This window comes from Macrotis lagotis, chromosome 5, assembly GCF_037893015.1.
Source record: "Macrotis lagotis isolate mMagLag1 chromosome 5, bilby.v1.9.chrom.fasta, whole genome shotgun sequence".
In the NCBI taxonomy this organism is placed as follows: domain Eukaryota; kingdom Metazoa; phylum Chordata; class Mammalia; order Peramelemorphia; family Peramelidae; genus Macrotis; species Macrotis lagotis.
In genome coordinates this window covers 164202460-164220379 of record NC_133662.1, presented here as the reverse complement: position 1 = coordinate 164220379, position 17920 = coordinate 164202460, and positions in this window count along the sequence as shown.

The following is a 17920-nucleotide window of genomic DNA, read 5'->3' as shown; positions in this document are numbered from 1 at the left end:
TTGCCAGTCTTTAAAAACAAAACTTTGTCTTAGAGGGAGGGTCCTTTTAAATACCTTTAAATTTTATTTTTTAATTTTACAATTTTCCCCCAATCTCATTTCCCTTCCCCCCCACCCCTCTCAGAAGGCAGTCTATTCAGTCTTTACATTGTTTCTATGCTATATACATTGATCTAAATTAACTATGTTGAGAAAGAAATCTTATCAAGGGGGAAAATATAATAGCAAAATTACATAACTTTTTTTTAAAAATTAAAGGTAATAATCCTTGTTCAAGCTCCACAATTCCTTCTCAGGATACAGGTGGTATTCTCCACAGATACTCCAAAATTGTCTCTGTTTCACTGATGGAATGAGCGAGTCCATCAAGGTTGATCATCGCCTCCATGTTGCTGTTAGGGTGTACAATGTTCTTCTCTGGTTCTGCTCATCTCGCTAAGCAAATCCCTCCAGGCTTCTCTGAATTCCCATCCCTCCTGGTTTCTAATAGAACAATAGTGTTCCATAACATTATATATTGTAATTTGTTAAGCCATTCCCCAATTGATGGACATTCAATTTACAATTTTTTGCCACCAGAAACAGAGCTGCTGTAGACATTTTTGTATAAGTGATGTTTTTACCCTTTTTTGTGATCTCTTCAGGGCATGGACCTGGTAGTGGTTTTGCTGGATCAAAGGGTATGCACATTTTTATTGCCCTTTGGGTGTAATCCCAAATTGTTCTCCAGAAAGGTTGGATGAGTTCACAGCTCCACCAACCATGTATTAGTTTCCCAGATTTCCTACATCCCTTCCAATATTGATCATTGTCCTTTCTGGTCATATTGGCCAGTCTGAAAGGGGTGAAGTGGCACCTCAGAGAGATGCTTTAATTTGTATCTTTTTTTTCTTTTTAGGTTTTTTTTGGAAGGCAAATGGGATTAAGTGGCTTGACTAAGGCCACACAGCCAGGTAATTATTATTACGCATCTGAGGCCGGATTTGAACCCAGCTACTCCTGACTCCAGGGCCGGTGCCCTAGCCACTGCGCCACCTAGCTGCACCCTAATTTGTATTTCTCTAATATGACTATGGATCACTTTGATTTCCTTATCTGTAAATTGCCTTTGCATATCCTTTGACTATTTGTCAATTGAGGAATAGCTTGTTTTATTAAAAATTTGACTCAATTCTCTCCTTTGTTAGAAATACTAGCTGTTGAGGTGGCTAGGTGGCGCAGTGGCTAGGGCACCGGCCCTGGAGTCAGGAGTACCTGGGTTCAAATCCGGCCTCAGACGCTTAATAATTACCTACCTGTGTGGCCTTGGGCAAGCCCCTTAACCCCATTTGCCTTGCAAAAAAAAAACAAACCTAAAAAAAAAAAAGAAATACTAGTTGTAAAAATTGTTTTCCAATTTACTACATTTCTTTTGTAAAAGAATAGGAAAGCTGAGGCATATAGAGATGAAATAACAGGGCTGTTCACTTAGTGACTGAGATAAGAAATTTGTTTTAAAACTAAATCATGTAATGTCCCAAAAATATGTGTAATTTTGATAATAAACTTAATATTTTATTTACCATGTGAAAAGAAATAGTATAGTTATTATTGTGTAGCAATTTATTAAAATAGCACTTGTATCAGTAAGTAAAAGTAAATTTAGGAAATTTTAGGATAAGATATATAAACTGGTTTGACAACAAAAACACATTTCATTAGTCATATGGATATGGTTGCCTTGTGCCACTAAAAGTACAAAATTAACACAACAATTACATCTTATGGAAAATTTGTTGCAGAGGTTGAGAAGATAAACCCTTCAAAGAATTTGATAAAACTGTACAAATGAATTGAATATATGATTTGATACTTAGTAATTAAGGTACAATTAAGCAAAGGGGAATTTGATGAAAATTAAGTTAAAAATAGGGTCCAATAGTTTTTTTAAAAAAGTAGCCAGATGTCTGTAGGCTATACAGACTTAGCATATGCTTCTCTATCCTGTCTTGTCTACTTATCTGCAAAAGTAGGGTTTTTTTGTCCTTCATTTTTGAAGATCATGACATCAGAGATAATGTCATGATAAGCACATGGATTTGGGGGGGGGGGGCTGTGCCAAGTCACCAGTCTCACTTTCTCCTCCATTGACCAGATAAGGATCAGACTTGAGATGGCCCTGGATGTGAGGCTTTCAGGGTTAAATTACTTGCCAAAGGTCACACAGGCACTAAGTGTCTGAGGTCACATGTGAACTGAGGTCTTCCTGACTTCAGAGCCAGTGCTCTATCCATTGCGTCATCTAGCTGCCCTGGGAAGGTAGGTGGTACAGTGGATAGAGCTGCTGGCCTTGGAGTCAGGAGGATAGAAGTTCGAATCCAGTCTCAGTCGCTTGACCTTGGGCAAGTCATTTAACCCTGATTGCCTCCCATCTAGGGCTATCTCAAGTCTGATCCTTATCTGGTCACTGGACCCAGATAACTGGAGAAAAGTGAGGCTGTCACCCCCTCTGTCAAATCCAATTCATGTGTTTATCATGGCATCTCCCTGATGTTATGGTCTTTGAAAATGAAGAACAAACATTATGCTTATCTATCATGAATACCTTCTTCAGAGAGTTCTGAAGCACGAGTATATATAAAAAAGGGTATTAACTAAAACAGCTCCAAGTTAACCAATTTTTTAAAAGATGTTCATGCTTCAACAATGAAGGACATACTGATTGCTAAGAAATTTAAACTATGCAAATCAGTTGTTACAAAAACAAAAAAGCCAAGCCAATATATAATTTCCTTGCCCAATGAAAAGATGAGTCAATGATAATAGAATACAACTTAGTTCCAAGTACAGCACTTGGACCACTATCTTCCCTTGAACATAGGTCTTAAAAAAAAGGGTAAGGTATAATATGGATCCACACCCACTCAAAACTCAGGAGCCCCCACTAATGTCTTTGCTTTCTAGCAGTGCCCATATGAGAGGAGTGAACTGAAAAGATGCAAAAGTTATAGAGGAATAACTGATGAAGCTTGGTATCTGAGTAGATATGAGGGGATAACAGAAGGAAAGTCAAAGATGACAGATTATTTAGTTTCTAGAAGGATAGTGGTACCCTCAAGGAAAAAATGGAGGGGAAAGGTAGGTTTGGATGGTCAAAGATAATGAGTTCTTGTTTTAGAAATGTTGATTTTGAGATAGTGATTAAGAATTTCAGGGTTTTTTTTGACAGCTGCTAAAACTCCTAAAAGTAAAAAAAAAGTTATAAATATGTCCTTTTCCCCTTTTGAAGCATATCTTTTAAAAATTGGTTAAGTTGGAGCTGTTTTAATTATCCCCTTTTTTATGTACTCTAGTGCTTCTGAACTCTGAAGGTTGTTTTGAACATGATTCTGGTCAAAGGTGATACCATTGCTGAAGCAGAAATGATACAAATTTGGAGGGGGCGGCGGGGATAACTACTCCATCTCGGAGTTTGTAATAGAGAGAAAACAGGTTTAGTTATATATATTAAGAGAACAAATTTCAAAGTACAGAGCAAAATAGGATCTTATAACTTAAATTTTTTTGGCAATGCAATGGGGTTAAATGACTTGCCCAAGGTCACACAGTCAAATAAGTAGTTAGTGGCTAAGGTTGGATTTGAACTCAGGTCCTCCTGCCTCCAGGACTGGTGCTGTATCCACTGCACCATTTAGCTGCCCAGTAACTTAAAATTATACAGAGGAAGTCATCCCAAGAATAACATGCCTCCAGAATAAAAATTATTCTGATGAAGATGAAAAAGGTAAACTATATAAAAAAAATTATGTGAACCCACAGGGGGGCTCAGTGAAAAACAAGGAAATCAAAGCAAAGGCAAAGAGTATAGGACTATTGGGTCTAAGAAGTGACAAGGCACTGTAATTAGTATTACAGGTACTAAAGGCCATAATGAGCTGAGGATAAATCCAGTAAGCCTTTGTGTGTGTATGTATAGATGCCAAACACTGAAGATGCTTAGACAATGAACCAGCCCCCTTCAAGAGACTTAATGAGGGAAACAACATATTTACATAGAAAATATTCTCATTCAAATGTATTCGTGATCTTACTGATTCAGGAGTTCCCTCAAACAACAATTACTGTTCAATCCTTATCACCCTAATTCTTGTCCCTTGTTTTCTTAAAAGTTCATCAATAGGTCCACTTTCCTGGGGTTTTTTTGGTTTATTTAGATACAATAAAAAGATATTTCTGGGGTATAGGGTGAGAACAGCTCAGGGACTCAAGAAAGATATTTGTGCTATTTTGAAGGAAGGAATTCTAAGAGATGACTGTAGAGAAACATGTGTTCCAGGCAAAGGATACTATGCAAATATGCAAAGACAGGATATAGAATATCATGTGCGAAAGAACAAGAGAGCCAGTTTTGTTGGACTACTGCATGCATAAGGGTGAATAATAGAACCCTAAGCCTACAAAGGTAGATCTATGACAGATTGTGAAGTGCTTCAAATGCCAGAGAGGAGTTTGTATTTTATTCTTTTCATTTATTTTTAGGATTTTACAAGGCAAATGGGGTTAAGTGATTTGCCCAAGGCCACACAGCTAGGTAATTATTAAGTGTCTGAGGCTGGATTTGAACTCGGGTACTCCTGACTCCAGGGCCAATGCTCTATCCACTGCGCCATGTAGCCGCCCCTATATTTGATTCTAATGGTAATGGGAAGCAACTATTTATTGAGCACTAGAGCATGTTAGCATGGTCTGACCTGGACTTTACAAAAATAATTTTGGCAAGTGTGTGGAGAATGCACTGGAAAGGGGGGACAGGTGAAGCTGGGAGAACAATTGGGAGGTTAATGAATCAGCAAAGACTGAGAAGAGGGAAAGGAAAAAACAGAATCATGTCATAATTCAGAGAAAGAAAAAATGTTCAGGAGAAGGGAACCAACAGTGCCAAATGCTGCAAACAGGATGAGGATTGAGAAAAAGCTTTAAAGGTGTGACCTGAGAAATCACTTAAAACTCTAGGAAGAATAGTTTTTTTTCCTTAAAGATTTTATTTTGAGTTTTTCGATTTTTCCCCTAATCTAACTTCCCTCCCCCCACCCCCCACAGAAGGCAATTTGCCAGTCTTTACATTCTTTCCGTGTTGTACATTGATCCAAATTGAATGTGATGAGAGATCATATCCTTAAGGAAGAAACAAAAAGTATAAGAGATAGCAAAATCAGATAATAAGGTATCAGTTTTTTTTTTTCTAAATTGAAGTTAATAGTCCTTGGTCTTTGTTCAAACTCCACAGTTCTTTTCTCTGGATACAGATTGTAGTCTCCATTGCAGAGAGCCCAAAATTGTCCCCGATTGTTGAACTGATAGAATGGATGATCAAGGTTGATCATCACCCCCATGTTGCTGTTAGGATGTACAGTGTTTTTCTGGTTCTGCTCATCTCACTCAGCATCAGTTCATGCAAATCCCTCCAGGCTTCCATGACATACATAAACCACAGTTTGCTAAGCCATTCCCAAATTGAAGGACATTTAGGAAGAATGGTTTTGAGTAATTAAGTCAGAGTTAAAGTTGCTGAGGGGGTGGCACAATGGATAGAGCACTGGTCCTGGAGTCAGGAGTACCTGAGTTCAAATGCGACCTCAGACACTTAATAATTACCCAGCTGTGTGGCCTTGGGCAAGCCACTTAACCCCACTGCCTTGCAAAAACCCTAAAAAAATAAAATAAAGTTGCTGAGAAGTAAACTAAAGTGGCAGCAAGTAGCTTCTTCTAGGAGTGTGAAAAAAAAAGATTTAGGACAATAGTGTAAGTGACGGTAAAATTGAATGAGGCCTTTTTGTTTTGTTTTGGAGGGTTTTTTTTAGGTTTTTGCAAGGCAAATGGGGTTAAGTGGCTTGCCCACCTAGCACACAGCTAGGTAACTATTTAGTGTCTTAATTATTAAGTGTCTGAGACCAGATTTGAACTCAGGTACTCCTGACTCCAAGGCAGGTGCTTTATCCACTATGCCACCTAGCCACCCCCATGAGGCCTTTTTTTTTTAAAGGAGAGACCTGAGCATGGTTGTAAGTCAGCAACTGGCCAGCAGAGAAATTGAAAATTACATGGAATTAGATCAACAGTATGAGTAGAAGAATTAAATTGCTGTCTTTTCTTGAGAAATTAAAGGATAGTTTAAAGGATGATGTGAAGAGGGGACTAAAGGGAATGATCTCATTTTTTCAATTCTTTATGAGGTGCCAGTTCCTTTACATGAAAGAGGGAGGGAGGTGTGGTATAGGAGGCTTGAGAGAGAATAGCTGCTATGGAATGAGATAGGGATTCAATTAGGAAAGAGTTTAAAAGGATTTCCTTGTAACTGCAAATACTTCAGAGATTAGATAATAAATTTGTAGTGGAATCTGCAATTATGCAGTTACTTCCAATACCATTTAGTAGCAGGTGGTGGGAGTCTAGAGTGATAAATGAAAAGAAAAAAGAACTTTTTGAATCTAAATTATGAATTAAGGGAAAATCAAAAGGGATGGGATTTTTGCTCACAATGGATAACAAGATATTTGAACAAGGTAGAAACTATTCAGTACTTATTCTGCTTCATTTTCTGATTTTATTCTCAATCACTACTTGCTTCATTAGACAATGGCGCTGAAAACTGTCCATAATAAAAAAACTTTTTGAAACTTAAAAAACAAACTTGGTCTCCCAATCTCAAACTGTGAACGCTACTTTTGGATCTAATTCTAAAAATGATCAGGATAGAAACCTTGACCTCTCCATTTCTGATTTGGTCCACTTTGACCTTTCTTCAATTTTTTTTTATTTTTTTAGGTTTTTGCAAGGCAAACGGGGTTAAGTGGCTTGCCCAAGACCACACAGCTAGGTAATTATTATTAAGTGTCTGAGACCGGATTTGAACCCAGGTACTCCTGACTCCAGGGCCGGTGTTTTATCCACTACGCCACCTAGCCGCCCCTACTAGCCACCCCTACTTTGACCTTTCTTAAGTGACTTGTGCATGCCTACCTTTTCCTCCTTTTCCCAAGGACTTAGCATATTGATCCTCACCTTAGTGTAGATACCTGATTTGGCCCATTGAAGCTCCTAACTCCTAAGTTCAAGAGATACACTAACCTCAGCCCCTCTGGTAATTACTATTACAGATAAGTTCCATCTCCTGCCTGGCCTTCAAAGAGTTTTATAATGAATTTGTTGGTTTTGGTAGCCAAAGAAAACTTGGCAAAATAATCATAAAGCATAAAGATCCCCCAAGAGCATACAAAGATGAAATAGGAAGTGTTGCAAATAAAGAAATGGGAAAGATTTGCAAAAACCATTTTAATAAACTGTCCTCATTATACTCAGACCCAACACCACAGCCCTTGAGATGCTTAGAGAAGAAATGGATCTAAAAAGAATTAAGTTAAGAAAAGAAACTGTTTATATCAATTATATTTAGAGATCTATGCTGAAGGTGATACAACTGTGAAGGCACTGAGGGACAAAAGGACATGCGACCAAAGGTATAGAAAAATCTCAGATCTAGTTTACAACTGAAAAGGGTGACCAAGAGAACTCACTAACTACAAACCATATACTTACTTTCCCATCTAAAACATTTTTTGATTTTTTGAAAATCTATACACAAATTGAAGACTTCCTTAATGAGGTTATTAGAGATGTGACAGTGGACCACATCTTTAATGTTTCTTAACTGACTGAAAGAATAGAGAATATAAAATCTCCTTTTGCTTCCTTGATTATGAAAAAGCATTTTGACCTAGTAAAAATAAGAACGTCTTTAAATAGTCTTTTTTACAGTAAGGTATTTCACATTCATTTATCAAGTAATTCAAAATTCCTTGGTAAATACAACTAATATTCTCCTATGATTCTCCAAAAATAAACAAGTCATAAAATAGAAATGGATGTGTGCCAAAAGTATTTATTTCTGTGATAGAGGAGATCCAGGGCAGAATGCAGAATCCAGAAAGGGCTTCTTTCTTTGAACAGTGAGATACTACAGATGATTTTGTCTGAGAATAACATCATGTTGATTGTATCACACCCTAAAATACTGTAAAGCCTCCTGGAAGAGATTGGTAATGACCCAGAGTTTAGCCTGTCCATTTATACCAGGGGTGGGGAACCTTTTTTTTCCTCCTGAGGGTCTTTTGGATATTTATAACATCATTCGACTGTTGTATTTGGTCAAACATTTAATTAATTCACTGCTAAAAAGGTCCTAGATTTACTGAGGTCCTGCTTGGAGTTGCCCTGGCATGGCCAGATCTATGATTTCAGTGGGCCTTATATTTTCTGAGGGTCAGACATTCTCCCCTCCCGGGACATCTATACAGAAAGAGCAAATAAATGTAGGTATTTTTTTTTGGGGGGGGAGCAAAGCAATGGGGTTAAGTGACTTGCCTAAGGTCACACAGCTGGGTAATTCTTAGGTGTCTGAGATCAAATTTGAACTCAGGTCCTCCTGACTCCAGGGCCCATGCTCAATCTCCTGTGCCACCTAGCTGCCCTTGAAAGAGCAAATAAATGAATATCTCATGGATTTCACCAAACATTCACCCTATAAAGCTTGTCTAAATCTACATATATCTAGAACAGTCAGCATAGAACAATAAGTATTAAATACTAAACATTCTCCTAACACTGTACTTAGCCCTGGAGATCAAAGAACAAAAAATGAAACAATCCCTGCTTACAAAACTTCTAGACTATGGGGTAGGTGGAAGGAGACAACAAGTATAGGTACAGACTATAAATAAAAAGTTAATAAAGATGAGATTTATCAAGTAGTAAAACAAGGTAGATTGGGCACAAGTTCCTGTTATGTTATTAATTATAGCTTGGAGGAAGAGATGTTTACATTAGCATAAATCCCAAGGGGTCACAGAAAACTCCCTGCACCAGCTTGAGTGGACTCTTGGTTCCCTAACATAATTCACTTAGAGATAACAGTTTCATTTTTCTTTAGCAGTTCTGTGATTGAAAGAGGGAGGGATTGATTGATTGATATTCAAAATTTTTCTCATCCCATACTTTCATCAACTGGTTCCCAGAACTTGTACCACTAACTTCCCATTTCAGGCCCATGGTCAATACCTAACAGATGGCTTAGCCTGCTAGATGCATTCACTTCATCTTGCTCCATGCTGACTATGCTGCTTTGCCTACATTTCAAACTAGTTTCACAACAAAAATGCCTACGTCTACTTTAAGAACCGAAAATGGACAGGGGATTAATTCGTTGTCAAGTTCTTCAGAGAATGAGGTTTAGTCACTCAAGTGCTTTGTCATCTTCACTGTTTTCTTTGGAACAAATAATTTTGAAAACTTGCAGCTTTGCTGTGCTAGACATCCTGAACATTCATTTAAATTAATCTCTTACCTTCCTCTCTCTCTACCTTCTCATCTGTGCTCAAAGTGATGCCAAGTTTTGGGGGTTTTTTTTAGGTTTTTGCAAGGCAAATGGGGTTAAGTGGCTTGCCCAAGGCCACACAGCTAGGTAACTATTAAGTGTCTGAGGTTGGATTTGAACGTACTCCTGACTCCAGGGCCAGTGCTTTATCCACTGTGCCACCTAGCCGCCCAGGCAGTTTTTAATTTAAGAAAAAAATTGTACAAAAGAAAGAAAGGATTGGAAGATCTGAATTGGGTTTTTAGTAGACTGAAAGTATACAATGTTGAATGAAAAGTGCAACCTGGTAACCAAAGAGGAGATTAATTATTAGAGAACTCTCCTTGAGATTGGCTGTGGTTCTTGTTCTGTTTGGGTCCCTTTTGTGTCCCATATTCTGACTTTGCTGTAGGGGAGACTCCAAGGACCTCAGATGTTTATCCTCCAGATATGTATGCAATATAGAATGGATAAACCCAGGCTTTTTCATCGGCTTCCCAATACTAGGACTACTACACAGGGTGAAAGCACAAGATTTCAAATCAGAGGACAGCCTCCTGCCACACATAATCTCACTGACACTTAATCACCCTTCTGAGGCAGCAAATCCCAATCTGTTATGGCACTTGAATTTATCTCAACCATGTGTCAGGCTCTGGATTTACTGGGTATAGTTTTTTCCTGGGAAGTCTTAAAAAGTGGATTGAATTGAGATTCTGCTAGGGCTATTTCTTTATTGCTTTTCAAATGCTAGAATCACTACTAAGGATAATTCCAGGGATTAAAGCACCAATGAAGTACATCAATATAAATCTAGCCACAGAAGCAAGAGTAAAGAAAAAAAAGCAAGAACCCTTTAATAAATCAAGATTGATGCTAGTAGAACAGTGGCTGATGGTGTTTTCTGTCTGATTTCAAATCCCTAGGTAGTAGAGTTAGACATGCTCACAAATCAATCGCAAAACTGTTCTCTTTTCTTTACACCACACTCTACACTTTTTCACAAACACCCAGAGAAACTCCCTAGCTTGTGTCAAATAATGATCACTAACGTCAAGAGTATCTTATAGCCTAATGACAACCAATTATAGGATGCTGTGATTCACCTTCACTTTCACGCTCAGTCATCTGCCTCTTAAATCATATATTCCCAGGATTTAACTCAGACAGAAGATGAGTCCTTCCTTTGACACCCTAATTCACTCTCCTACACAGACTCACTGCTACACATGCTACACTACTTACTAAACGACTTCTCAAAACTCCTTACATGCAGAGTGCGTTTTTTTCCAACCATAAGTATAGCCGTTTCCCCTTGGCAAACATTCTCATACACTTATGAATATGCCTTTTTCTCTTGTTCTCTAGAAAGAAGAGTGAGTTTAATACAGGAAATTATCATTGAGGAAACTGTTATCCACCTTCCACACATTGATGATTGATGTTTGTCCTTCATTTGCGAAGAAGACCAGGACATCAGGGGGAGATGCCATGACAAGCACATGAATTGGATTTGAATGAGGGGATGTTTCGTTAAGTCACCACCCTCACTTTCTCCTCCAGAATCATGGCCAGATATGAATCAGGACGACTCTGTGTGAGGCAATCAGGGTTAAATGAATTGCTGGGACTGAAGCTGCATTCCGGCCTCCAAGGCCAGTGCTGTACCCGCTGGACCACCTAGCTGCCCCCCAGTACATTTATAGCAGCTCTTTGATGAATTTGGTAATATTCAAAGGGGGGGGGCAGGCCAGGAGCCCGAGCCCAGCCTCAGACCCTTGGCTCTTACCAGCTGGGACCTCGGGCAAGGCACGCCCAGGGCTGTCCTGGCCCTGGCCCCAGTCGCTCCAATGCCGCTCCCCTCCCTGCCGTCCCCCCACTTCCCTCAGGCCCCCTGCGGCAGGCGCCGGTCCCCGGGGGGCGTGCCTCCCTCAGGCCCCCAGCCTGGACCCCGGGGGGCGCGCCTCCCTCAGGCCCCCCAGCCTGGACCCCGGGGGGCGCGCCTCCCTCAGGCCCCCAGCCTGGACCCCGGGGGGCGCGCCTCCCTCAGGCCCCCCAGCCTGGACCCCGGGGGGCGCGCCTCCCTCAGGCCCCCAGCCTGGACCCCGGGGGGCGCGCCTCCCTCAGGCCCCCCAGCCTGGACCCCGGGGGGCGCGCCTCCCTCAGGCCCCCCCAGCCTGGACCCCGGGGGGCGCGCCTCGCCGGCCGGGGGAACTCGCCTCCAAACCCGCCAGAGCCTCCCCGAGGCGCCCATTGTGACGTCAGACCCGCACCCCCGCCGCTGGGGGGGGGCTCAGCCTCCTCATTTGAAAATGACGACCCCCGGGGCGGCCTCCGAGGCCCCGGCGCGGGGCGGGCAGGACCGGGCCCCCGGCCTGGGGCTCCCCGAGGACCCGGGGCCCGCGGCGGCGGGCTGGGGGGAGCGCCGCGGGCGCCAGGCGCAGGACAGACGCGCCAGCGCGGCGGCCCGCACGCGGCGCTGGAGGAGCGAGTGCAGCGGGCTGCTCTTCCCGCCGCGCGCCGCCCGGAAGCCGCAGGCCGGCGGCCGGAGCCTCCCCCCCGCCCAGGGCGCGGCCGGCCGGCGCAGGCGCGGCCGCGCCGAGGCGCAGCCCCGCGGCCTCCGCGCCCCCGCCCTCTTCTCTGCCCCCTCCCGCCCCCTTCGGTCGCCCCGCGCGCAAGCGACGCCGGGAAATGCCCACATCCGGGAAACCTGGAGCGGAGTGCGGCCGCAGCAGCGGCGGCGGCGACACGGAGCCAAAGGCAAGATGGCGGCGGCGCCGGCGGCGGCCCGGCGTTGAGGGGACGGTCCGGTCCTCGCGGCGCCCCCCCTCCCCGCCGCCGCGTGCCGCGGTGGCCGGAGGCTCCCCTCGCGTCCCCGGGCCCGGCGCGGCCCGGATCCCGGGGCGCCCCCCCCCACCCCCCCCACCCCCGGCACGGGCTCGAGCCTCGGCCCGAGCCGGGCCTCGCCGCTTCGGAGCCCCGCGCCCTCGCAGGTAGGTCCGGCGGGGCCGGCCGGGTGGGGCCCGCGCCCTCCCCCGCCCGGGGCCCGGGGCCGGCGGCCCGCGCCCACGGAGGCTGGCGGGGGTCCAGGGGCCGCGGGCGGGCGGGAGGGCGAGGCCGGCCGGGCCCGCGCTGACCCGAGCCGCGCTGCCTCCGGAGGAAGGAGTGAGCCCGGCCCCCGCCCGGGGCCCGACGGAGAAGCAGGCTTCGGAGCGGCGAGACGGCCCCGCCGGGCGCGGGCCGGGCCCGGGCCCTGCGGCGGCTCCTGCAGCATCCTCCGCATCCGGCCGCGGGCCCGTTATCGCTCGGGCGGAGAGCCGGCCCGGCCCGGCCCGCCGTGGGGACCTCCAGGCCACGCGCCCGCGCCCCCCGCGCCCCTGCACCCCCATGAGTGCGCGGCCGGGAAGTGCTCCTCCCAGGCCGGCCGCTTGGTTCGGAGAGAACCGCACATCGAACTGATAAACATTTTTTACCTTAAAAAAAAAACCCCTGACCATCAACACGCGTGGAAGTTTTTGAACACTGATGTTGAGTTACTTTTAACATCCGGAAACAGATTAAAGCAAATGCATAGAAGAAAAGGGGACTAGATCATAGAGAGGAAGCTTTAGAGAATCCCCTTTTGTACCAAAGGTACAAAAAAACTGCATTTCGAGAGAAATGAGAACTATTGAGTGAGAATAATCGTCCTGCATCCCTCTAGTTAGGAACTCAGCAAATGTTTAACACCGTTCCCATCTGTGGTGGAATAAAAGACTGGAATTTTACACCTAAATTCAGTGTGATTTTTTTGTATAAAGCTGAAATAGCTGGGGAAATTGATAGTTCTTCCAGATTTTCAGTCGGACTCTTTACTTGTGTCAGAATCCCTCCGACAAATTCTCACCCATGGGACTCTGAACTTTTTTTTAATGTTTTGTTAGCTATAATCTCAGTATAGTAGGAATTTTTTTTGGTAACCCTGTATGTTTTTTATTTTATACATTTAAAAATATTCTGAGTGGCGGCTAGGTGGCACAGTGGATAGGGCACTGACCCTTGGAGTCAGGAGTACCTGAGTTCAAATCCGTCCTCAGACACTTAATAATTACCTGGCTGTGTGGCCTTGGGCAAGCCATTTAACCCCATTTGCCTTGCAAAACCCTAAAAGAACCCCAAATAAAAATATTATTCTGAAAAAAAAGGTGTCCGTAGGTATTAACTCTACTACTAGAAGGGTCCGTAACACACAAAAAAAGATTTAGAAACCTTCTCTGTTGCACTCCTTTCAGGTGTTCAGTCCAGCCTCTGCCTGGACACTTTTAAGTGATGAAGCAGTGTAGTTTAAAGAATATGGGACTTGGGAATCAGAAAAACCTAAATTTGATTCCTGTCTTCAACTTTTGTGAGTGTGTTTGAGTCATTTCACATCTGTGGGTTTGTTTCTCTTGTCCGCCTGTAAGATGGAAATAGAAATATACTAACTTAGAGTTTTGTGAGGAAAGGGGATTTGTACACCAAAGAGTACATTGTTAGTTATTTGTTATTATAGACTTGCCCTTTTTGTTAGTTATTTGTTATTATAGACTTGCCCTTTTCACTGCTTAACAACTCTAATCATTAGACAGTTCTTTATTTTGAAATGAAATCTATCTCCCTTAACCTCCTACTCATTTAAATTCAGATCTGATTGCTTCTAAAATTCATTTGAGACTGTTTCTACGTAATACCTTCTTTAGTAAATAGTAATTTTATAAGGTATAACTAATCCTTTTTTTTTAAATCCTTGAGTATATCAAGATATCATTCTTGTTCTCAGGCTGACTTCCTCTTATTTGACTAGATTTTAGGTGCTGTTAGAAGTATCCTGGTCAGTCTGATAGATTCTTCCCACTCTAATATAACTTTCCTAATTTCCTTTGATATCTCTAGTTTAAGTCCTCAGTCATCCAAGGATACATCTTTGTAAAATTTAGCACATTTTATGTTTTGGTTTGGTTATGAAAATTAACTGAATCTTCAAAATTATTCATTTTGATAGGATGTTTTTGCTCTTAAAAGTTAGGTTTAAAAACAGGGGGAAAATTAGGAGATGGGATGTTAAGTACCTTTTTTTTGTAGTAAAATGCCCACATTTATAGTTTCTATAAGCAGGGTTATTTTTTTCCCTTAAAATTTGAGACTAGTAAATAGGCTGCCTGATTCCCTAAGGCAATGAAAGAATTTGACTGGCTTAACAGTAAAGGAAGTGGCATTGTACTCCCCTGATCAGCAACTATTGCAGGAAACTAGGTCATGGCACATGCTGGGTAAGGCACATTCTTTCTAATGGGTAAATGTTGATTGAACATGCCTTGCCATTGTTCAAAATCTCATGAACAAACTTCTACCACATATGTATGTGGGATTTTTGGATTCTCTTCTGGGGGTTTTAACTTACAATGACTTTTCTTCTAGTTCTAATATTTTGTGATTATATTTTTGGAGCAATGCCGGCTTTGGTTACTTAGCTAGTTATTTATCTACTTTGGATAGCCTTTTCTTAAGTACTGACAGTTTTTTAAGGATATAGAAATGTATTTAATTATTCTATCAATAGAAATAGCAATCCTATTTTTTTTCAGCATGAGAATTATAGTGATTCATCTGTGTTTCTTTGGTCTCTAAAAATTTATATCCAACATAATAAAGATCAAAATAGTTAATTATTTGAAAGAGGATTGAAAGAAAGGTTATGAACATTATGTAAACTGGTAATATTGTAAATTAAACAATTACACCATGAAGCTTTTTTGCTTCTTTGAAAAGAATGATTATAACCTCCTGAAAAACTAAAGATGAATATCACATTAGTGTAATGGAAAGGTGTATGATAGGTGTGAACAGGTGACAACAGAACTAAAGAGGAATTCTGAAGAACAAGATTCAAGGACATAATAAAAGAATGGAATGACAAAGAAAAATGGGGTGATCAGGTGATGAGTGTGGTTTTTTTTACCCTAAAAAGAAACTGAGAGACTTGCTATTCAAGTTTTAATTAAGAATAAGCTCAGTACAAAGCTTGACAAAACCCAAGAGATAGGTCTCTTTAGCTCTTAGAAATTTCCTTGTGTTAGTTATCTGATAGTATTGTTGACTTTTTTTTGGTTATATTACTGATAATCTCATTATGCTTTATGCTTTTCAAAGTATTTTTCTTACAACAGCTTTGTGAGGTAGATGCTATGATTTGTCATCATCATCATTATTATTTGCATTTTATACATGAGAAAACTGGGAACAGTCTAAGGAAATTCATAGAGCTAAGAGATGTAATGTCTTGTTCATGGATAGGAAGGAAGTCAGTATCACTGGATTGAATAGTACGTGATGGGGAGTAAAGTATAAGAAAACTGACATTGTAGGAGGCGACTAGTTTATGAAGTACTTTGAATGCCAAACGGAGCTATTTGTACTTAATTCTAGAGATGATGAAGGTTTTGTTAAGTAGAGGGTTGACAAAATCAGGCTTATGCTTTAGGAATATCACTTTGCTGACTGAATGGAGAATGGAATGAAGTGGAGAGAGCCTTGGGGAAGCAGACTATCAGGCTATTTCAATAGTTCAGGTATGAGGTGATGAGGGCCTGCACCTGTGTGTTGCAGTGTCAGAGGAGAAAAGAGGAAGTTTTGGAGAGATAGATGTTGCAGACCTTGACAGCAGATTGGATATGGGGAGTGAGAGCTAGTGAGATGATGAGATCTAGGTTGGATTCCTGAGGAACTGGAAGGATACTGTTACCCACTACAGTATTAGGGAAGGTAGGAAAGGAGAAAGATATTTGATGTTGGATGTGTCAAGGTTAAGATGTCTGCCGGACAATACCTGAATGGCAACTGGAGATTGGAAACAGCTAAGAGATTGGGGCAGGTTAGAGAGATTTTCGATTCATCACCATAGAGATGGTAATTAAATCCATGGGAGCTGATGAGATCACCAAATGAAGTAGGATTGAGGAAGAAGAGCTTCAGACAAAACCTCATTGGGACACTTGGTTAGATGAGGATTCAGTAAAGGGGAAGGATTGGTAGGACGGGTTGGGGGGAAGCAGGAGAGAATGTTTTTCTAAAAACCTAGAGAAAAGTGAATGTCAAGGGGCAGCTAGGTGGTGCAGTGGATAGAGCACCGGCCCTGGAGTCAGGAGTACCTGAGTTCAAATGTGGCCTCAGGCACTTAGTAATTACCTAGCTGTGTGGCCTTGGGCAAGCCACTTTAACCCCATTGCCTTGCAAAAACTAAAAAAAAAGTGAATGTCAAGGAGAGGATGATCAATAGCGTTAAAGATTGCAGAAGGATTGAGAAAGACCATTGAATTTGGCAATTAAGAGATCATTGTTAACTTTGGAGACAGCAATTTTGGTGGCCATAAGTCGGATTGTAAGGTGTTAAGAGAATGAGAGAAAAGCACGAGACTGTCTTTCAAGTTTAGTCACAAAGAACAGAAGAGATAAAGGATGATAGCATGAGCTAGAAGGATCAAATGACAGTTTTTTGAGGATATGAGAAGACATGGGCATATTTGTACTTGGGAAGTAAAAGTAAGGTGGTGTAGAAGAAGGCAAAGGGAAACATAAATAACCAAGAGGAATGGCTGAAAAGATTGTGGTTTATGAATATAACGGAGTAAAAGATAACGAGCAATCAGATTTCAGAAAAACCTGGAAAGACTTACATGAACTAATGCTGACTGAAGTGAGTAGAACCAAGAGCATAATAATCAGTTATGATAGACTTAGCTCTTTTCAACAATACAGTAATCAAAGACAATTTTAAAATGAAAAATGCCATCCACAACCAGAGAAAGAACTATGAAGTCTGAATGCAGATTGAAGCATATTATTTTCCTTTTTTTTTTTTTTTTAATTTGTTTTGGGGACAGCTAGATGGCACAGTGGATAGAGCACCGGCCCTGAAGTCAGGAGGACCTGAGTTCAAATTTGGCTTCAGACACTTAATAATTACCTAGCTGTGTGGCCTTGGACAAGCCACTTAACCCATTGCCTTGCAAAAACCTAAAAAAATAAAAAAAATTGGTTTGGGTTTCTCATGGTTTTCCTTTTTTGTTCTGATTCTTCTTTCAACATGACCAATATAGAAATATATTTAACATGATTGTAACAGTATATAATCTATATCAGATTGCTTGATATCTTGAGGGGATGGAACTGCGGGGAGGGAGAAAATTTTACAAAAATGAATGTTTAAAACTCTACATGTAATTGGGGAAAAACATTCTTAGATTTGTTACTCTAATTGGCTCTTACCTCACAAGTGGTTTTTTTTTAATGTAGATATTCCAGGCACAGTTATCCTCATTTTACAGCAGATTGAGACTGAGAGGTTCAGCCATTTGTTCATCTTTACACAGCAAGTGTCCTAGGTGGAATTCAAATCTTGATCTCTCCCTTTTCCAAGGCTCATATTCTTTTCATTACTGAGTCAGGTCCCCTGGCAAAACTAATTTTTGGTCTCTGGGTAGGCTAGTTGTCTTTATTTTAGTCCATTATTTGTCA